Source organism: Balaenoptera physalus (assembly GCF_965194825.1).
Source record: "Balaenoptera physalus genome assembly, chromosome: 1".
NCBI lineage: Eukaryota > Metazoa > Chordata > Mammalia > Artiodactyla > Balaenopteridae > Balaenoptera > Balaenoptera physalus.
Genome location: NC_138882.1, coordinates 58,810,889 through 58,834,412, shown reverse-complemented (window position 1 = coordinate 58,834,412; position 23,524 = coordinate 58,810,889). Strand labels below are relative to the sequence as shown.

At 38.6% G+C, this 23,524-nt stretch overlaps 1 protein-coding gene, 1 long non-coding RNA gene and 1 pseudogene across 3 annotated transcripts in view; 2 read left to right on the top strand and 1 right to left on the bottom strand.

Moving 5' to 3' along the window:
* The window catches only part of RABGAP1L (RAB GTPase activating protein 1 like), a 786,837-nt gene that overhangs the window by 45,688 nt on the left and 717,625 nt on the right, over positions 1 to 23,524 (top strand). The gene's annotated exons all lie outside the window — the stretch shown is intronic.
* LOC309649531 overlaps positions 1 to 23,524 on the bottom strand; it is a 58,978-nt gene that overhangs the window by 9,545 nt on the left and 25,909 nt on the right. The window lies entirely within an intron of this gene.
* On the top strand, positions 5,713 to 19,307 carry LOC309649104 (heterogeneous nuclear ribonucleoprotein H pseudogene; annotated as a pseudogene). The gene is made up of 2 exons (XR_014268529.1): positions 5,713 to 14,822; positions 15,135 to 19,307. The product of XR_014268529.1 is annotated as a heterogeneous nuclear ribonucleoprotein H pseudogene (transcript).

Sequence of the window (23,524 nt, the reverse complement as noted above, 5' to 3'; positions counted from 1 at the left end):
TTCTCATTCATTCTACATTTATAAAGCTCTGTTCAAATACAATTCAATGTGATCATCCTAATGCTATTCTCCAACAGAGATGCTCCAAAAACTCCTTTTTTTTTTTTTTAAATTTATTTATTTATTTATTTTTGGCTGTGTTGGGTCTTCGTCTCTGTGCGAGGGCTTTCTCCAGTTGCGGCAAGTGGGGGCCACTCTTCAGCGCGGTGCGCGGGCCTCCCACTATCGCAGCCTCTCCCGTTGTGGAGCACAGGCTCCAGACGCGCAGGCTCAGCAGTTGTGGCTCACGGGCCCAGTTGCTCCGCGGCATGTGGGATCTTCCCAGACCAGGGCTCGAACCCGTGTCCCCTGCATTGGCAGGCAGACTCCCAACCACTGCGCCACCAGGGAAGCCCCAAAAACTCCTTTTTGATCCTAGAAAAACATTTCCCCCAATATTATTGGCAATGTAGACAAGTGCCTGGAGTATCAGAAGAGCTTTTTTTTTTTTTCTAGCTCCATCATTAATTTTTGTGGACATGTAACCTTCCTTCTCTTGGGCTCAGTTTCATTTTGTAAAAATGACAAATAAAATGCCCTAAATGTCAATCATCAAATCTCTTTTTAAAAAATATCTTGGAGGAAGCAACTTACAGAAACTCAATTTTCCTCTGCTTTCTTTTCTTTTTTTTTTTTACATTTATTTTATTGAAGTATAGTTGATTTACAATGTTGTATTAATTTCTGCTGTACCACAAAGTGATTCAGTTATACATATATATTCTTTTTCATATTCTTTTCCATTATGATTTTGAATACAGGATATTGAATACAGTTCCCTGTGCTATCTAGTAGGACCTTGTTGTTTATCAATTCTATATATAATCGTTTTCATCTTCTAATCCGAAACTCCCAATCCATCCCCCCCAACACCCCCCCACCTCAGGCAACCACAAGTCTGTTCTCTATATCTGTGAATCTGTTTCATAGATAAGTTCATTTGTGTCATATTTCAGATTCAACATATAAATGATTCCCCTGCTTTCTGATTCACTACAGGGATTATGGTAGCAAACATAAAACCTCCTCCCACTTACTTTTTTTTAAAGGGAAATAATCTAGTATACATGTAAAGGGATTCGCTATAGTTAAGATATGGTCGATTTTTTTTTTTAGAGTTTCACTTAATTTTATCTATTTATTTATTTATGGCTGTGTTGGGTCTTTGTTTCTGTGCGAGGGCTTTCTCCAGTTGTGGCAAGTGGGGGCCACCCTTCATCGCGGTGCATGGGCCTCTCACTATTGCGGCCTCTCTTGTTGTGGAGCACAGGCTCCAGACGGGCAGGCTCAGTAATTGTGGCCCACGGGCCCAGCTGCTCCGCGGCATGTGGGATCTTCCCAGACCAGGGCTCGAACCTGTGTCCCCTGCATTGGCAGGCAGATTCTTAACCACTGCGCCACCAGGGAAGCCCTCCTCCCACTTACTTTTCTGCCAGTTTTTACTTAATTTCCCTTCATTTGTCAAGCCTCAGCACAATGTTTACCCCCTTTAATAAGTAATCTCTCTTAACTGAAAAACAGTTTTGGAAATATAAAACAGAGAGGAGAATAAAAATGTGTAATCCTACCATTCAGAGAAAATAGTTTATTAATATTTTGGAATATCTTCTAATGCTTTTTTAGAGCATAAATATACTGTCTACATAATTTAATTAAAAATTATATATAAAGTTATATCAATATCTTGCATTTTTTAGCTTCAAAATTATAGTATGGGTATTTTCCCACATTGGAATGCTTTTCTGGAGATGGTATAGTTAAGAGCACAGGCTGTACAGTCAAATTCGTCTCTGGGTTTAAATCTCTCCTCTCCCACTTACTCGCTGTATGACTTTGAGTAAGTTACTTAACCTCTCTGTGCCAGTTTTCTTATCGCATAAAATGGAGATGGTAATGAAATACCTACTTCAGGATTTCTGTGTTTATTAAACAAATTACTATATATAAAACACTAGAAGAATACCTTGCAAATAGTAAGCACTAAATGAACATTAGCTATTACTATTTTAAAATATTTTTGAAATGTAATATAATACTGCATAATTTGAATATACTATAATTTATGTAATCAATCCCTTATTATTGGACATTTAGGTTGTTTCTAATTTTTTAATATTTTAACATTGTAATGTGTCTATATCCTTGTGCTCACACCTATGTCCATTTATCTAATTATTTACTTTGCTAAGTTCTTAGAAATTATGAGCCATATTAATTCATTTATTATTCATTATTTCTTCCTCAACTCCCTGCCCCTGTAAGAGTATGTTCCAGGAGGGCAGAAAATTTGTCTTTCTTGTTTAGTACTTAATTTCTAGTATCTGGAAGAGTTCCTGACAGGAACTTGATAAATATTGTTTGTCATACTGTTTGTTGAAAACAGTATGTCCAGTTTAAGAATCTTGCCGAATTAATCTCCATAAATTAACACTTTCTCCTGAGTGTGTGAGTGCCTGACCCATGCCTCCCTTTCTTGTCGGACAATGTAGTTTACATTCTTTGATAGTTACGTATCTTTGATAGCATCCATGAGAGATTGCTCTTTTGGTATGCTGTTTATCATACTCCACTAGCTGTATGCTTGTTAAAGAGAGTGCCTAGCCTTATCCTTTTTCTGTCCCACTAAATGTTCTGTGTATAGAATGATCTTCTGCTTTAGTCAGTCCTGTTCATCATGATCATTCCCATTTTCATGACTGTGCTGGGCTCAGATAAGGCATATTCGTTCTAAGCAACTAACAAGGTGATTTAAGCAAACAGGGTAATTATTTTAAGGACATGGAGTTTTCTTACAGAATTCAAGGATAATGCAGTGAGAGACTCTGGAAGGGTGTAGTAGGCTCTTGAACCAAAAAAATCAGGATTTTTCTCTTGCTCCTTCTTTTTGCAGATCAGTTTTTCCCACTTCTCTGCCCTCTACTGCTCCTGACGTTACATGTCACAGTTCCAGCCATGCTTAAAGACTAACCTACCTATTTTGAGTCCCAATTCAGAATTTCTGAGATAGAAATTTGATTGGCCTGACTTGGTTTGGGTCCAGCATCCAGTGTGGTCTAGTCAGTCGTACCGTAAGAGTAGGAATCATATAGTAAAACATGGCTGTCAGGTACTCATTCCTGTGAAGGGAGGGTCAGTTCTGAGAGAAAAGGGGAGAATTATTTTGAGCTGAGAAGAAATTCCCCAAAATATCTGCCACAATGGTCTTACGCAAATCCTTTCCTTGTCTGAATTTGTTGGTTTACCTAAACTTTATGTATCCTTAAAATTCCAGAAAGAATCTCCTGTTTTAGAACCATAAAGATACAAATTATTATTATTTTTAAAATTTCTGTCCGTCTTGAGAACTTACTTTCTACCCTTAGTATTTAGTATTATGTTAAACAATAGGTTATTTTCTAATTGTTTAATTCAGGGAGTTTCCAATTTCCAAACTGGTACATGTTTTGAAGGGGAGGGAAATTTCTCAAATTTAATTTCTACACAGTTAGAAGGTGTTCAATTAATATTTGGTGAATTGATTACAGTGCTTGATAACAGCCTTGATTTCTTTGAAAGAGTTAAAAGAACTCATTCTGTCAAGTGAAAAGTTTGTATCTTGTGTACTATGCATAGAAACACTTCACTAATAACCAGTAGAACTATGAGTATCTATGATACACCTCAAGTTCCTGAACAACTTTTCATCTCCGTCACCACCTTCATTGAGTTCTTTGTCATCTATCTGAGAGGCTATTATTGCACTTCACTCTCATTCCATCTCCCTGTTGCCCCTCATGCTCCTTTCCAACCCATTCTTCTCACAGTAGCAGAAAGAATCTTCTTAAAAATACAACTCCAGTCATGTCATTCTTCTCCTGAAAATTCTTCAGAGACTTCATATTGTACTTAGAATAAAATCCAAACTTTTCCATGGCCTGTAAAATTCAGTGTGATCTGACCCCACCATATGTCTTTTTTTTTTTTTTTTTGCTGCGTTGGGTCTTAGTTTCGGCACACGGGATATTTGCTGAGGCATGCGGGATCTTTCGTTGCGGTGCACTGGCTTCTCTCTAGCTGTGACATGCGGGTTTGCTCTTCTCTAGTTGTGGCCTGAAGGCTCCAGGGTGTGTGGGCTTTGTAGTTTCCGGTACACAGGCTCTCCAGTTGAGGGGCGCGAGCTCGGTAGTTGTGGTGTGCGGGCTTAGTTGCCCCCGCATGAGGGATCTTAATTCCCCAACCAGGGATCAAACCCACATCCCCTGCATTGGAAGGCGGATTCTTTACCACTGGACCACCAGGGAAGTCCCGCCACCATATGTCTTAAACCTCACTTTTCAAGTCACTCTCCCCTTGCTCGCCATGCTCTGACCATCCAGTTTTCTTTCAGCTCCTCGGGCACATCAGTATCTTTCTCTCCTCAGGGTCTTTGCACATGCTATTTATTGCCTCTGTCAAGAGAGGTGCAACCCTCACAACATTGCCGCTCTTTCAGGTCTCGGCTTAAATGTCACCATCTTTTCCTGACCTGACTCTTCCTCAGCACTCTCTCTAAGATCACGTTCCTCTGTTTGTTTCTATTTTAACATAATTCATGTTTATTTCTTTTCTTTATGGAATGTTCACAACTCACAGCTATTTTATTTTTCTCCTCACATTTTTTTTTTGGTCTGTTTCCCCCTCCAGATTATAAACTTCATGAGTGTGTAGGGAATGTGCTGGTTTTTTCCCCCCTCCTTATTGTAGCTCTAGCACCTTCCACAGGGCCTGGCGTATAGTAGCTGTTCGAAATATATTTGTTAATTTCATAACCAAATGAATAATAAGATAAATAGAATGGAACTTAGAATGCTAATTTTCCAGTAGTCTTATGTGATCCCAGTAGTTTCCAGTGGTTCTAGGATGATTAGAAGGCAAAAGTCCGTGATTGATACTATGTCATTTTAAGTAAACCATTTGATCTTTCTGTTCCTCAGTTTTCCCATGCATAAGTAAACTATAATCATACCCTATTAATTTGTTAATGGAAACATTACTCATCAAGGCATTTGGAAGTGATGTTGAGTGATCATACTGCTAATTAGGCATGCAAACGGAGTGTGTATGTGTGTGCATGTGTGTTTCGTGAAAAGTGTACAGCTGGATGTGCTTTCTTCCTGAAAACTGGAGAATTTGTCTATGCAAATTAATGAAAGTTTGTCGATAGAGATGATTACATCATAAAAAGATCTTTTAGCAAATCTTCATTAATTTATACTTCTTCAATACTGGGGGTAGAAAAGAGACTTGAAAAATCTTAAGAGGGAGAAAGTATCCTGAAACTGTGACTGTAGATTTCTGCCTTTTATCTCTGTCTACACTAGCAAGATGTACACTATTGTCAGAAGGTTCTAAAGCCAATCTCCTGGAATCAAAAGGGTATATTGCATTTAGTTTCTGGAATTTCTTTTTCTAACAGCTTGAATTTTCACACTTTATAGTACCTTACATATTTACAACATTTTGCAATACATTTTTACATTCATAAACGGGAGAAATTATCAATATTTTAGAGGTATGGAACCTGAAATTACGTAATTTGCCCTCAGGCTACATAATTAGTAAAAGCCAATGGGGTGGGGGTAGGGGAGGGGGATGGAGGTGGGTAAGTGCTCTCAAACTCTAGCCTTTTGACTTTTGACCCATAGTTCATTCCACTACCCTAGGCTATCTCTCTCACAAGTGCTAGGTGCTAAACTGACATTTCCTGGTGGCCCTAATACAGACTTGCAAATAAGTCATGAAAATCATTTTATAAATAGAATCACTCAAAAGAAATCTATAATTATGCAAGCATCTAGAATATTAACCTTAGTGATCTCACCAATATTCATATATTAATTTTCTTTGGTTCATGACTTACTCCAGTTTCAGAACCCTTGGTATGCTTTTTAAGATAATGACTACGCAGTTCTAAAAAGATGCTTCTATTAACTATTTTGCCACCTGATGTTCAAAACTATCTCGATCGCCTAGTGCCCTCTACTGAAAGAGCCATAGTATAACAATTAATTTCTTCTAAGAAGCTGATTATCGTTTGTTCTCAGGATAGCAAAAGGCCTCCAATTTTGTAGTGGCCCTTCAACTAATTCTTCATTTCTAAGTACGTTATATTATATACGTGAAGAAATTGTATTGCCAGTACCCAGCTCAGTGACCAATTCAGAGGTCACTCAATAAGTGTTTGGTGAATTAGTTAACATGCGTTTTGGTTTATTCTAGTAGTGGTCATGTGACAGTCTGCAGTGGCATTCTTTTGTAAAGTAGTATCATTCTTTTGCAGTGTTAATTGGTCCTCAGTAACTTTCTCTTCCACTCCTATAGTCCTACCTTGAGACTTGACAGCCAGAGTGATTTCTTTTTTTAAAAAAAATTTTTATTTATTTGTTTATTTATTTATGGCTATGTTGGGTCTTCGTTTCTGTGCGAGGGCTTTCTCTAGTGCGGCAAGTGGGGGCCACTCTTCATCGCGGTGCGCGGGCCTCTCACTATCGTGGCCTCTCTTGTTGCGGAGCACAGGCTCCAGATGTGCAGACTCAGTAACTGTGGCTCATGGGCCCAGTTGCTCCGCGGCATGTGGGATCTTCCCAGACCAGGGCTTGAACCCGTGTCCCCTGCATTGGCAGGCAGACTCTCAACCACTGCGCCACCAGGGAAGCCCCAGAGTGATTTCTTATCTTTCCCCATTCCCACCCCCAGCCCCCTGATTGTCAGTTTTGGTTTCATTCAAAATACACTGGAAGTTTATAAGAGCTTGGGCTTTTGAGTAAGATCTGAGTTTAAATCCAGACTGCCACTTCCCTGAATAAGTTACTCATCCTTTAAAAGATTTTCCCATATGTAGAATGGGGAAATAGTCAAATCTAACTCCTAGGATTATTGTGAGGATTCAAATGATGTAATGCAATAAAGTGCTCAGCACAATGCTCATCATTTAGCAACTGCTCAGTTACCGTTAGCTTTTACTATTATTTAATTATTTTTTGTTATATTTTAGCTTAAGCATTAGGTTTATCTTGAATGTTGAATTCACTGGCTGAGTGAATGCACTGAAGGACTAGTTGTTGCTATACTTGACAGCATTTGCAGAATGTATTTGTTTAATAAAAATCTCTCTCGAGGGAGGAAACTTCTGAAGAGGATCCCCACATTCTATAATTCTTTTTCATATCTCATGTTATAACAATTTTTAGCCAGAAAGACTTGCCCCAGATTCCTATCCCTTCAGACCTCTTTATACTCGTCAAACATTTTTTATTAATTCTTCCCCATTCTTTGTGAAGGTGCTAAATAATCTTCATTTACTAAAATATGAGGGTCTAGAGCACAGAGAAGAGGAAACCTGGAAACCATGGAAGAAGATAGGACAAACAAGATTTTGTGTATTTTACTATACTGGTGTAAAAGGAGTTGGCCACATTTTAATTTTGTTTTAATAAAAGAAAAATCTTCAGTTTGTTAGGGTTTTTATTTAATTTAAATTTTTGTCACATTAATGCATGTACATAGTCTAAAAAGCCAAATTGTACTATAAGGCTTGTAATGAAGAATGCAATGTCTGGACCCGTCTCTCCCCCAAAACTACCCCCTCTCCCTCCATTTCCCACGAGTCACTGCTTTCAAGTCTTTTAGCTGGCTGTTCTGGTATTTACACTCATATTTCTAAATAACATACCTATACTGCTATTTCTTAATATTTCAGTTTTAAATATTAACTATTTGTTGCTATTTATCACCCCCACATTCATAGACACAAATGTATTTCCCTCTTTTCATCCCCTCATCTGGTCATATTGTTAGATGAATACTCAATATTTGTTATTATGACCTTTATATACACATTATACTCATGGTTGAGTTAATTATGCAGACTCTTATTTTTCCTCCCTGGTACTGCTTTTTATTTTTCTTCAGTTAATAGTTGCCTGGTTCCTTTGCTTAGTTTGCTGTACAACTATGACAAATTACTCTCCCAACTTTTAGGAAGAATTGTAAATATCCTTTCATAATATTAAACATATCAGGTAATCTGCTGTTTTCTTTTTCACTTTCTTTCTTTATTTAAAATTTAAGATACTCATCCTGTAATTCTCCAATGTCTTGTTCCAATCTGGATTATGTTACATAGGAGTCATCCAGGTATTTGCTTCATCTTCAAGTTGAGAAATCCTTTTGCCATGGTGCTGTATTGGATCCCATTTCCTGGATCCTGTGTCTCCCTCTGTACTAGATATATTCCAGTATTCCAGTTGCCTCACTCTCTTCCCTCAACTCCTCTGCTCCCTTTGCCACTCTGCTATGTACAGGCATACGTTGTTTTATTGCACTTTGTAGATAACGCATCTTTTACAAATTAAATGTTTGCGGCAACCCTGCATTGAGCAAGTCTTTCAGTACCATTTTTCCAACAGCATTTGCTCACTTTGTATCTTGATGTTACATTTTGGTAATTCTTGCACTATTTCATACCCTCCTCCAGCAAAAAGAGTATTACTCACTGAAGGCTCAGATGATGGTTAGCATTTTTTACCAATAAAGTTTTTTTAAATTAAGGTACATACATTTTTTGTTTGTTTTGTTTTGTTATTGTGTAAGACATAATGCTACTGCTCACTTAATAGACTACAGTATAGTTTAAACATAACATTTATATGCACTGGGAAACCAAAAAATATGTGTGACTTGCTGCGATGTTTGCTTTATTGTGGTGGTCTGGAACCGACTCCTCAATAACTCTCAGGTATGCCATTCTCTTTGGCTTTTGATTGGGTTTGGCCAATGGGAGACTCAGCATTCGATGTTAAGAAGAGAAGTGAGGATGGGGTATTTATTCTCCGGGCTTCTTCCCTCTGTCTGAAGCCACAGCTCCTGCCTGGTAGTCCTCTTCAGATAGCATTGTCTCTGGCTTCCAGTAACCACTCTCTCCCCGTGCCCCTTCAAGCCTAGGGCTGTTACTAGGCCCAGAGTGCTGTACTACTCCTTACTGCTTTCCCTAAGCCCTGTCCACACCCTTCTAAACAGTCCCTTTATTAAACTCTCTTCAGTTACCCAGTTTGAGTGTGTCATCTGGTTTGTTCCTTCTTTTTGGTGATAGGATCTCCAGCAGCTTCCTGAGAAAGGGTACGTGGGAAGTAAGTTGTTTAAAAAAAATCTAGTTAGTCCAAAAATATCTTAATTCTATACTTACACATGACCAATAGTTTGGCAGGGATGGATATCTAGGTTAGAAACAATATTCCCTCATGCTGTTCTGGCTTCATTGCTTTCTAGCTTCAACTGTTGCTGTTGAAAAGTGTGAAGATATTCTGGTGTTTAACTCTTTGCATGTGACTTATTTTTTCTCTAACAGCTCTTACAATCGTTTCCTAATCCCAGACCTGAAATTCAACAATGATGTGCCTTGATGTGGGTCTTTTTCGTTTGTTGTGCTGGATACTCAATGAGTTTCATTCAGTCCTAAAACTTGTCCTTCAATTATAGGAAATACTCTTGTGTTATTTCTTCAGTGATGTCCTATATGCTTTTTTCTTTTTCATTTCTTTCCAAATTTGGATGTTGTTCAGTTGACCCTTAAATTTTCTTTCTTTCTTTTTTTTCATCACTCATTTTCCTTCAGTTTATGGTTTTGTTTTATTTTCTGGGAGGTTTCCTCAGTTTTATCTTTGAACTCTTCTATTGGGTGGGCCAAAAAGTTCCTTCGGTTTTTAAGTAAAAGACACATTTTTCATTTTCACCAAGGACTTTGTTGAACAGCGTATTCACCCTTTTGTCCCACTACCTTCTGCTACTTTTCAGGCAACTTCATAATTCCATCTTCCCAAAATTTTTTATCTCTTTGAACCAAGAACTGTTCCAGGTGCCTTTTACAGTCTTCCAGGGAATTGAAATTTTTTCCATTAAGAGAATTTTGTAAAGATCGAAATAAATGGAAATCTGAAGGCGCAATGTTTGGTGAATATGGTGGATGAATCAGAACTTCTCAGCCAAGCTGTAACAGTTTCTGCCTGGTCATCAAAGAAACATGTGGTCTTGCGTTGTCTTGATTGAAGATTATGCGTTTTCTGTTGACTAATTCCAGATGCTTTTCATCAAGTGCTGCTTTCAGTTGGCCTAACTGGGAGCAGTACTTGTTGGAATTAATCGTTTGGTTTTCTGGAAGGAGCTCTTAATAGAGGACTCCCTTCCAATCCCACCATATACACAACATCACATTCTTTGGATGAAGACCGGCCTTTGGTGTGGTTGGTGGTGGTTCATTTCCCTTGCCCCACGATCTCTTCTATTCCACATTATTGTACAGTATCCACTTTTCATCGCCTGTCACAATTTATTTTAAAAACAGAACGTTTTTGTTACGTTTAAGTAAAGACTCGCATGCGGAAATATGGTCAAGAGGTTTTTTTCCGCTTAACTTACGTGGAACCCAAACATCAAAGTGATTAACATAACCAAGCTAGTGCAAATGATCTTCAGCATTTGATTTGGATATTTTGAGTATGTCAGCTACCTCCCACGTGGTATAAGGTTGATTGTTCTCAATTAATGTCTCAATTTGATCGCTATCAACTTCCAACTGGTCTACCTGACTGTGGAGCATCGTCCAGTGAGAAATCTGCAGCACGAAACTCTGCAAACCACTTTTGACACGTTTGCTCAGTCACAGCACCTTCTCCATACACTGCACAAATCTTTTTGTGCATTTCAGTTGCGTTTTTACCTTTCTTGAAATAATAAAGCATAATATGCCAAAAATGTTGCTTTTTTTCTCCCATCTTTAATATTAAAATGGCTACACAAAAATTCACCAATGTTCGGGACTTCCCTGGTGGTCCAGTGGGTAAGACTCCATGCTCCCAATGCAAGGGGCTCGGGTTCGATCCCTAGTCGGGGAACTAGATCCCGCATGCATGCTGCAACTAAAAAATATCCTGCATGTCGCAACTAAAGATTCTGTATGCTGCAGTGAAGATCCCGTGTGCCACAACTAAGACCCGACACAGCCAAAATAAATAAATAAATAAATAGACAAACAAAACTTTCTTTAAAAAAAATTCACCAATTTTGATTTTTAAAAAATATTTATTTATTTATTTATTTATTTATTTATTTATTTATGTTTTTGGCTGCATGGGGTCTTAGCTGCGGCATGCAGGATCTTTTGTTGTGGCGTGTGGGCTTCTCTCTAGTTGTGGCGCGTGGGCTCCAGAGCACGTGGGCTCTGTAGTTGTGGCCTGTGGGCTTAGTTGCCCCGCGGTATGTGGGATCTTATTTCCCCATCCAGGGTTTGAACCTGGGTCCCCTGCATTGGACGGTGGATTCTTAACCACTGGACCACCAGGGAAGTCCCAGTAAGTTTTTTTTTAATGCAGGCTGACATGACAGCTGTCACAATACAATCTAACAAGATTGTTTGGAATGAAGTTAAAGACGACTAAGCACTACTAGAGCCATCTTACGGAAAAAACCGAACGAACCTTTTGGCCAAACTAATACTTAATTTTTATTATAATTATTGTTATATTTTCCATTTCCAAAAGTATTTTGTTGTTTTTGTTCTCTAAGTGTCATCCTTTTTAAAAATAGATTTATCATCTTATTTCATGGATGCTATCTCTTCTTTTTTCTCTTTGAGGATACGTTACATTGTTGTTTTTTTTAATAGGATTTTTTTTCCTGTTACCTACTTTTCTTCAAGTTCCTTTTGACTATTTCTATTGGTCTCTTCCACGTTAGAGACTATCCTCAAATGTCTGATGATTCTTGATGTTCATTCACATTTAGAGTTAAATCTCCTTCAGGAATTCCAATTACATATATCTTAAGCTGCTTAAAATTGTCTCACAACTGATTTTCTATTCATTTTTTCCCATCTTTTGTTTTGTTTTTAATCTGGACATATACATAGAAAAATTATATTGGATAGTTTCTATTATTATCCCTACAAATTCACAAAAATTTTCTTCTGCAACGTCTAAACTGCTGTTATTTCCATCCTCATTAGAAGTTCAATTTGCGCCTTTTTACTGTTTTCCATGTTTCTATTTATTATGCAGTCTTTCCTCTACCCTGTAGAACAAATGGAATATAGTTATAACAACTTTTAATATTCTTGTCTAGTAATTATATCACCTGTCTCATTTCTCAGTATGTTTCTATTTATTAATTTTTTTCTACTTATAATGGGTTGTATTTTCCTGCTTTCTTTATTTCTGGTAACTTTTTATTAGATGCTAGACATTGTTGTTTTACCTTGTTAGGTGCTGTATATTTTTGCACTCCTATAATTATTCCTGAGCTTTGTTTTGGACATAGTTAATTAGAAATATTTTGATCCTTTGAAGCTTGCTTTTAACTTCATTAGGTGCGACCAGAGTAACCTTTAATCCAGAGCTAATTTTTATTCCACTGCTGAGGCAATGCCTATGAAGTACAATTTTCCACCTTTTTATTTCACTATTTTCTTCTTCTTTTTTTTTTTTTTTTTTCAGCCATGCCATGCGGCATGCAGGATCTTAGTTCCCCAACCAGGGATTGAACCCATGCTCCTGCATTGGAAGCACAGAGTCCTAACCACTGGACCACCAGGGAATTCCCTCCACTATTTTCTATCCTTATAAATTTTCAGTATCCCCAGCTCTGAGTCCCAGGGCTTGTACCCTCTGCTCTTTTCAGTTGGTTATTTCCCTAGCCTTAAGTAGTTTCTTCATAAACATGCTCTGATCAGTACTTAACTGAAAACTCAAAGGGTGACATTCTGCAGATCTCCAGAACTTTCTACTATGTATCTCTCTCCTCTCCAGTACTGTGCCCAGCATATCATACCTGCCTTGGCTTATCTGGACATCCTGCTCTGTCTCCTCAACTAAGGCATATCACTGGGCTCCACCTAAGTTCTCTTTTCCTGTGCTCTGGCCTGAAAATTCTGTCCAGACAGTAAGCGGAGGCAATTGTTTGTTTCCTCTTTCTAAGGAATCACTGTTCTGTATAGCTTGATGGCCAATGTCTAAAAAATGTTGTTTTATATATTTTCTTTAATTGTTCAGCTGTTTTAGGTGGGAAGGTGAATCAGGCTTGGCTGAAATCAGAAGTCCCTTCTAGTCTTTTTTAAAAATAACACACACACACATACATACACACACATACACACATATGTGTATTTAATAGGCTCTTTATCATATCACTTATACTCTTTTATGTTTTGCTTTTTTCAATAATGGTATATTCTGGTCATCTTCAAATATTAAAAAATATTTTTGAAGAACAAATTCAAAATTAAAAATGTAAAACCCTTAAAATGCCTAATATTGCACATAATTAAATATCAAGTTTTATGTTTGTAAATGCATACTTTTTAATGACTGATAAATTCTTTCTTACTTATTAATTTATTCATATCTTGGTGAATGGAATACCATCTAGGCCCCAAGTAGGTATGGTTAGTGTGTGGCTGGGAATATCTGCTCCAACATATACATTTCCCTAGGCCTTAGGTTTCATTCTTACAGAATCCCAAAGAGGTTTTGGCATCTCAGTTTCATTCGCTATACGCCATCATTGAAGCCAGGCCCACTAGCAACCAAGCAAATTGTTAGAGTCATACACAGAGACTCAACAAACATATTAAATCTCCAATCCTAGGTAAGAACACCTATGTTAATAAATTTGGCCAGATCCTATCTTATTTTTTTCTAATTTTTTAATTGAATGAAAGATTCTTTAAATTCTATAGTGCTTTACAATTTTCAAAAGTTTCACACACATGATTTCATATAATCCCATAATAATCTGTTTTTTCTTTTCCCCTACCCCTATGTTGCCCCTCCCCTCTTCCCTCTCCCCACTGGTAACCCCTAGTTTGTTCTCTTATGTCGGTGATTCTGTTTCTTTTTTCTTTTATTCACTGTTTGTTGTACGTGTTTAGATTCCACGTATAAGTGATATCATACAGTATTTGTCTTTCTCTGTCTGACTTATTTTACTTAGCATAATACCTTCCAAGTCCATCCATGTTGCTGCAAATGGCAAAATTTCATTCTTTTTTATGGCTGAGTAGTATCCCATTGTATATATACCACATCTTCTTTATACATTCATATGTAATGGACACTTAGGTTGTTTCCATACAGATCCTTCCTTACTTTTTTCCTTGGACTGACCCCTGTAGAATATACTGTAAACATGCTTCCCAGATTTCTGACAATGCAAGTTGTCCTTTAACTGCTGTGTTTTCTGTGTATATGGTAATTCCTCCTCTTCAGTATATTGTGCAACTTTCCTTCTGAGCTCTACTGGGAACTAGTTATTGTTGTGGGCTTGAAGCCTTGGTGGGATCCTTGATGTGGGTCTTGAGGAGATATATATTTTTTTAATTTGAGTATTATCAGCATATAAATTATATTTAAGCCATAAGATTTGATGTGGCCACTTACTCACCAAGAAAGTGAGTTTAGACATGGAAGAAAAGAGGTGGAAGGGCCAAACCCAACATTTAGAGATCAGGTTGAGGAAGATGAACCAACAAAGGAGGAACGGCCAATGAGGTAAAAGGAAAACTGATTCCTAAAAGCAAATGAAGAGTATGATTCAGGGAGAAAAGGGAGATCAATGAACTGAGAATTGACCATTAGATTTGGCCACATAAAGCCTATTGTTGATGTTGGCAGGCAGTTTGAGTTGAGTATTGGTGGCAAAACTCTGATTGGAGTAGGTTTAAGAGAATACATGGAAAGAACTTATAAAACAGAGAATACAGTCAACATTTTTGAAGAGTTTTTTTTAAATTTATTTATTTATTTATTTATTTATTTATGGCTGTGTTGGGTCTTCGTTTCTGTGCGAGGGCTTTCTCTAGTTGCGGCAAGCGGGGGCCACTCTTCATCACGGTGCGCGGGCCTCTCACTATCGCGGCCTCTCTTGTTGCAGAGCACAGGCTCCAGATGCGCAAGCTCAGTAATTGTGGCTCACGGGCCCAGCTGCTCCGCGGCATGTGGGATCTTCCCAGACCAGGGCTCGAACCCGTGTCCCCTGCATTGGCAGGCAGATTCTCAACCACTGCGCCACCAGGGAAGCCCCTTGAAGAGTTTTTTTAATAAAGAGAGTGGAGAACTAGAGTGGGAGCTGGAGGAAAGTGACAACTCAAGGGACAACTCCTCTCTCTCTGTTTTAGGATGAGATGTTTTAGAGCATGTTTCTATGCTGTGTGAATGATCCAGTAGAGACAGAAGAGTTAATGTGCTGGAGGGCATGGGGAGAATTACTAGAGTTATGTCCTTGATGAGTTGAGATGAGAAAGAATGGGATCTAGTGCTCAAATGGAGGGGTTGGCTTTAGGAGCACAGATAATTCATTTTTACAAACAGGAAGAAAGGCAGTATCTGGGCACATATATACAGTGGGTAGATGTGATAATAGTAGGAACTTGTGGAAATTCTCTTTTGAGTGCTTTTAATTTCTCAGTGCATTAGTAAATAAGGTCAATTTGGAAACAATATTTTTGAAAAATTCACTAAAATCTTACAAAACCTAGTTTTCATTAATTAATTTTATTGAGGTATAATTGACATAAAGTAAAATGTGCAGATCTTATGTGTATAGTTTGATCATTTAAGACAATTGTACACCCTCATGTAATAAACACCCCAGTCAAGACAAAAACAGGACATTTCCATCAACACAGCAAGGTGCCTCTAGCCGCTTTCTATTCAAGTCCCTCATGTCTCTCCCTTCCACCTCCTGCTGCCCAGCAATGCCAGGCAACAACTGTTCTAATTTTTATCAGTATAGATGCATTTTTCATCTTTTAAATCTTCATATAGATGGAATAATAAAGTAGGCAGTGTTTTGTGTCTAGCTTCTTTTCTCAATACAATGTTTTTGAAATCATCTATTTTATTATGTGTATCAATAGTTCATTATTTGTTATTGCTCAGTAGTATTCCATTGCATGAATATACCACAATGTGTATTTATTCCCCTATTGATGAACATTTGGGTTGTTTCTGGTTTGCGGCTACAATGAATAAGCTGCTATGAACATTCTTGTGCTAATCTTTTTTTTTTTAATAGATCTTTTTCTTAAAAAAATAAATTTATTTATTTATGTTTTTGGCTGCATTGGGTCTTCGTTGCTGTGTGCAGGCTTTCTCTAGTTGCAGCGAGAGGGGGTTACTCTTCGTTGTGGTGTGCGGGCTTCTCTTGTTGTGGAGAACAGGCTCTAGGCCATCAGTAGTTGTGGCATGCAGGCTCAGTGGTTGTGGCTCACGGGCTTAGTTGCTCTGTGGCATGTGGGATCTTCACAGACCAGGGCTTGAACCTGTGTCCCCTGCATTGGCAGGTGGATTCTTAACCACTGTGCCACGAGGAGAGTTCCTTTAATAGATCTTTACTGGAGTATAATTGCTTCACAATACCATGTTACTTTCTGTTGCACAACAAAGTGAATCAGCCATATGCATAGACATGTCCCCATATCCCCTTCCTCTTGAGAGTGCCTCCCATCCTCCCTATTCCACCCCTCTAGGTCATTGCAGAGCACCGAGCCCATCTCCCTGTGCTATGCTGCTGCTTCCCACTAGCCAACTATTTTACATTCTGTAGTATATATATGTCAATGCTACTCTCACTTCGTGCCAGCTTCGCCCTCCCACCCCATGTCATCAAGTCCATTCTCTATGTTTACCTCTTTATTCCTGCCCTGCAACTAGGTTCATCAGTAACATTTTTTTTTCTTAGATTCCGTATATATGTGTTAGCATACGGTATTTGTTTTTCTCTTTCTGACTTACTTCACTCTGTATGACAGACTCTAGGTCCATCCACCTCACTACAGATAACTCAATTTCGTTTCTTTTTATGGCTGAGTAATATTCCATTGTATATATGTGCCACATCTTCTTTATCCATTCATCTGTTGATGGACACTTTGGCTGCTTCCATGTCCTGGCTGTTGTAAATAGTGCTGCAATGAATATTGTGGTGCATGACTCTTTTTGAATTATGGTTTTCTCAGGGTGTATGTCCAGTAGTGGGATTGCTGGGTCATATGGTAGTTCTATTTTTAGTTTTTTAAGGAACCTCCATACATTTTCCATAGCGTCTGTATCAATTTACATTCCCACCAACAGTGCAAGAGGGTTCCTTTTTCTCCACACCCTCTCTCCAGCATTTATTGTTTGTAGATTTTTTGATGATGGCCATTCTGACTGGTGTGAGGTGATACCTCATTGTAGTTTTGATTTGCATTTCTCTAATGATTAGTGATGTTGAGCATCCTTTCATGTGTTTGTTGGCAATCTGTATATCATTTCTAATTCTGTTGATTTGAGTCTTCTCCCTTTTTTTCTTGATGAGTCTGGCTAGTGTTTTATCAATTTTGTTTATCATCTCAAAGAACCAGCTTTTTGTTTTATTGATCTTTGCTATCATTTCCTTCATTTCTTTTTCATTTATTTCTGATCTGATCTTTATGATTTCTTTCCTTCTGCTAACTCTGGAATTTTTTTGTTTTTTGTTCTCTAATTGCTTTAGTTGTAAGATTAGGTTGTTTATTTGAGATTTTTCTTGTTTCTTGAGATAGGATTGTATTGCTGTAAACTTCTCCTTAGAACTGCTTTTGCTGCATCCCATAGATTTTGGGTCATTGTGTTTTCATTGTCATTTGTTTCTAGGTATTTTTTGATTTCCTCTTTGATTTCTTCAGTGATCTCTTGGTTATTTAGTAGCATATTGTTTAGCCTCCATGTATTTGTATTTTTTTACAGTTTTTTTTCCTGTAATTGATATCTAGTTTCATAGCATTGTGGTCAGAAAAGGTACTTGATAGGATTTCAATTTTCTTAAATTTACCAAGGCTTGGTCTGTGACCCAAGATATGATCTATCCTGGAGAATGTTCCATGAGCACTTGAGAAGGAAGTGTATTCTGTTGTTTTTGGATGGAATGTCTTATAAATATCAATTGATTTTCTTCTCAGCCGTGCCGAAGTTGTGTGTGGAGTCTGTTTTGACACCAGGACCCCCTAAGAGACGTTGATGTTGGGCACCGAAGGTGGCAAGGGATTCGTGGTGAAGGTCCGGGGCTTGTCTTGGTCTTGCTTGGCCGATGAAGTGCAGCGGTGTTTTTCTGACTGCAAAATTCAAAATGGGGCTCAAGGTATTCGTTTCATCTACACCAGAGAAGGCAGACGCAGTGGCGAGGATTTAGTTGAACTTGAATCAGAAGATGAAGTCATATTGGCCCTGAAAAAAGACAGAGAAACTATGGGACACAGATATGTTGAAGTATTAAAGTCAAACAACGTTGAAATGGATTGGGTGTTGAAGCATACTGGTCCAAATAGTCCTGACACGGCCAATGATGGCTTTGTACGGCTTAGAGGACTCCCCTTTGGATGTAGCAAGGAAGAAATTGTTCAGTTCTTCTCAGGGTTGGAAATTGTGCCAAATGGGATAACATTGCTGGTGGACTTCCAGGGCAGCAGTATGGGGGAGGCCTTCGTGCAGTTTGCTTCACAGGAAATAGCTGAAAAGGCTGTAAAGAAACACAAGGGAAGAATAGGGCACAGGTATATTGAAATCTTTAAGAGAAGTTGAGCTGAGGTTAGAACTCACTATGATCCACCACGAAAACTTATGGCCATGCAGTGGCCAGGTCCCTATGACAGACCTGGGGCTGGTAGAGGGTATAACAGCGTTGGAAGAGGAGCTGGCTTTGAAAGGATGAGGCGTAGTGCTTATGGTGGAGGTTATGGAGGCTATGATGATTATAATGTCTATAATGATGGCTATGGATTTGGGTCAGATAGATTTGGAAGAGACCTCAATTATTGTTTTTCAGGAATGTCAGATCACAGATATGGGGATGGTGGCTCTACTTTCCAGAACACAACAGGACACTGTGTACACGTGTGGGGATTACCTTACAGAACTACTAAAAATGACATTTTTGGTGTCTTCCCGCAGTGGCTAAGGTTGGTTCAGTGGGTTGTGTAGGCTTCCTGGTGGAGGGGACTAGTGCCTGTGTTCTGGTGGATGAGGCTGGATCTTGTCTTTCTGGTGGGCAAGACCACGTCCAGTGGTGTGTTTTGGGGTGTCTGTGAACTTATTATGATTTTAGGCAGCCTCTCTGCTAATGGGTGGGATTGTGTTCCAGTCTTGATAGTTATTTGGCATGGGGATTCCAGCACTGGAGCTTGCTAGTCGTGGAGGGGAGCTGGGTCTTAGCACTGAGATGGAGACCTCACGGAGAGCTCTTGCCAATTGATATTACATGGGGCCAGGAGTTCTCTGGTGGTCCAATGTCCTGAACTCGGCTCTCCCACCTTAGAGGCTCAGGCCTGACACCCGGCTGGAGCACCAAGACCCTGTCATTCACATGGTGAATGTCAAGACAACCAATCTTCTCCCTGCCAACAACTCCAGAATGTCAGCAGCCAGAGTTTGATGCTCCAGTCAGGAGATTGAATGGGTCATCTCACCATTGCTGCCTCTCCAACAGGCTCAAGGATTCTCCTCTAAACACTTTGAAGAAGCAGTGCTGTAGTCCAATGGGTTGGCAGGGGGGCAGTGGAGCTCCCCCCAATAGATCCTGAGAGAACTGCAGTAATTTTCACCTGTTCCTCATCCTCCACCAGTGCTATGGTGCTGCCATAATACTTCCATACAAAGGCCCTGCGTTTCTCTTTTTGAATTATAGTTTTCTCTGGGTATATGCCCAGTAGTGGGATTGCTGGGTCATATGGTAGTTCTATTTTTAGTTTTTTAAGGAACCTCCATACTGTTTTCCATAGTGGTTGTATCAATTTACATTCCCATCAACAGTGTAGGAGGGTTCCCTTTTCAACACACCCTTTCCAGCATTTATTGTTTCTAGCTTTTTTGATAATGGCCATTCTGACTTGCATGAGGTGATACCTCATTGTAGTTTTGATTTGCATTTCTCTAATAATTAGTGATGTTGAGCATCTTTTTATGTGCCTCTTGGCCATCTGCATGCCTTCCTTGGTGAAATGCCTATTTAGGTCTTCTGCACATTTTTACCTGGATTGTTTGTTTTTTTGATGTTGAGCTCCATGAGCTGTTTGTATATTTTGGAGATTAATGCTTTGTTTGTTGTTTCATTTGCAAATATATCCTCCCATTCTGAGGGTTATCTTTTCATCTTGTTTATGGTTTCCTTTGCTGTGCAAAAGCTTTTAAGTTTCATTAAGGCCCATTTGTTTATTATTGTTTTTATTTCTGTTACTCTAGGAGGTGGGTCAAAAAATATCTTGCTGTAGCTTATGTCAAAGAGTGTTTTTTCTATGTTTTCCTCTAAAAGTTTTATAGTGTCTGGTCTTACATTTAAGTCTTTAATCCATTTGGAGTTTATTTTTGTGTATGGTGTTAGGTAGTGTTCTAATTTCATTCTTTTACATGTAGGTGTTCAGTTTTCCCAGCATCACTTATTGAAGAGGCTGTCTTTTCTCCATTGTATGTTCTTGCCTCCTTTGTCGTAAATTAGGTGCCCATATGTGCGTGGGTTTATCTCTGGGCATTCTATCCTGTACGATTGATCTATATTTCTGTTTTTGTGCCAGTACCATACTGTCTTGATTACTGACTGTAGCTTTGTGGTATAGTTTGAAGTCAGGGAGCCTGATTTCTCCAACTTCATTTTTCTTTCTCAAGATTGCTTTGACTATTCGGGGTCTTTTGTGTTTCCATACGAATTGTAAGATTTTTTTTGTCCTAAATCTGTGAAAAATGCCATTGGTAGTTTGATAGGGATTGCACTGAATCTGTAGATTGCTTTGGGTAGTACAATTATTTTCACAAAATTGATTCTTCCAATCCAAGAACATGGTATATTTCTCCATCTGTTTATGTCATCTTTTATTTCTTTTTTAAAAAGTAAATTTATTTATTTATTTATTTTTGGCTGTGTTGGGTCTTCGTTGCTGCATGTGGGCTTTCTCTAGTTGCGGCGAGCAGGGCCTACTCTTTGTTGCGGTGTGTGGGCTTCTCATTGCGGTGGCTTCTCTTGTTGTGAGGCACAGACTGCAGACACATGGGCTTCAGTAGTTGTGGTGCGCGGGCTCAGTAGCTTTGGCTTGTGGGCTCCGGAGCTCAGGCTCAGTAGTTGTGGTGCACGGACTTAGTTGCTCCATGACATGTGGGATCTTCCCAGACCAGGGCTTGAACCCATGTCCCCTGCATTGACAGGCAGAGTCTTAACCACTGTGCCACCAGAGAAGTCCTCTTTGATTTCTTTCATAAGTGTTTTATAGTTTTCTGAGTACAAGTCTTTCACCTCCTTAGGTAGGTTTATTCCTAGGTATTTCATTCTTTTTGTTGCAATGGTAAATGGGAGTGTTTCCTTCATTTCTTTTTCTGAGTTTTCATTGTTTGTGCATAGGAATGCCAGAGATTTCAGTGCATTAATTTTGTATCCTGCAACCTTGCCAAATTCATTGATTAGTTATAGTTGTTTTTTGGTGGCATCTTTAGGAATTTCTGTGTACAGTATCATGTCATCAGCAAACAGTGACAGCTTTACTTCTTCTTTTTCTATTTGTATTCCTTTTATTTCTTTTTCTTCTCTGATTGCTGTGGCTAGGACCTCCAAAACTATGTTGAATAAGAGTGGCGAGAGTGGGGACTTCCCTGGTGGCACAGTGGTTAAGAATCCTCCTGCCAATGCAGGGGACATGGGTTCAAACCCTGGTCTGGGAAGATCCCACATGCCAGGGAACAACTAAGCCTTTGTGCCACAACTACTGAGCCTGTGCTCTTGAGCCACAACTACTGAGCCCACATGCCACAACTACCAAAGCCCATGCCCCTAGAGCCTGTGCTCTGCAACAAGATAAGCCACCGCAATGAGAAGCCTGTGCACCGCAACAAACAGTAGCCCCTGCTGGCCTCAACTAGAGAAAGCCTGCACGCAGCAACAAAGACCTAGTGCAGCCAAAAATGAAAATAAGTAAATAAATTTACTAAAAAAAAAAAAAAAGTGTGGTGAGAGTGGACATCCTTGTCTTGTTCCTGATCCTAGTGGAAATGCTTTCAGTTTTTCACCACTGAGTGTGATGCTTGCTGTGGGTTTGTCATATATGGCCTTTATTATGTTGAGGAGGTTCCCTCTATGCCCATTTTCGGGAGAATTTTTATCAAAAAGCAGTGTTGAGTTTTGGCAAAACTTTTTCTGCATGTATTGAGATGATCATATGGTTTTTATTCCTTAATTTGTTGATGTGGTGTATCACATTGATTGATCTGCGTATACTGAAGAATCCTTGCATCCCTGGGATAAATCCCACTTGATCATGGTGTATGATCCTTTTAATGTGCTGTTGGATTCTGTTGCTAGTATTTTGTTCATGATTTTTGCATCTATGTTCATCAGTGATGTTGGTCTACAATTTTCTTTTTTTGTGATATCTTTTTCTGGTTTTGGTATCAGGGTGATGGTGGCTTTGTAGAATGAATTTGGGAGTGTTTCTCCCTCTGAAATTTTTTGGAAGAGTTTGAGAAGGATGGATGTTAGGTCTTCTCTAAATGTTTGATAGAATTCACCTGTGAAGCCATCTGGTCCTGGACTTTTGTTGGTTGGAAAATTTTTAATTATGGTTTCAATTTCATTACTTGTGATATGTCTGTTTATATTTTCTAATTCTTCCTAGTTCAGTATTGGAAAATTGTACCTTTCCAAGAATTCGTTCATTTCTTCGTGGTTGTCCATTTTATTGGCATATAGGTGTTTGTAGTAGTCTCTTATAATCCTTGTATTTCTACAGTGTAAGTTGTGGTTTCTCCTTTTTCATTTCTAATTGTATTGATTTGCGTCCTCTCCTTTTTTTTTCTTGATGAGTCTGGCTAAGGGTTTATCAATTTTGTTTATCTTCTCAAAGAACCAGCTTTTAGTTTTATTGAGTTTTGCTACTGTTTTCTTAGTTTCTATTTCATTTATTTCTGCTCTGATCTTTATGGTTTCTTTCCTTCTACTGACTTTGGATTTTCTTTGTTATTCTTTCTCTAGTTGTTTTAAGTGTGGTATTAGATTGTTTATTTTAGATTTTTTTTGTTTCTTGAGGTGAGATGGAATTGCTATAGACTTCCCTCTTAGAACTGCTTTTGCTGTGTCCCATAAGTTTTGGGTCATCTTGTTTTCGTTGTCATTTGTTTCTATGTATTTTTCTTTGATTTCTTCAGTGATCTCTTGGTTATTTACTAGCGCACTTTTTAGCTTCCATGTATTTGTGTTTTTTATAGTTTTTTTTCTGTAATTGATTTCCAATCTCATAGTGTTGTGGTCAGAAAAGATGCTTGATGCAATTTCAATTTTCTCAAATTTTCCAAGGCTTGATTTGTGACCCAAGATATGATCTATCCTGGAGAATGTTCCACGTGCACTTGAGAAGAAAGTGTATTCTGCTACTTTTGGGTGGAATGTTCTACAAATGTCAATTAGATTTATCTGGTCTATTGTGTCA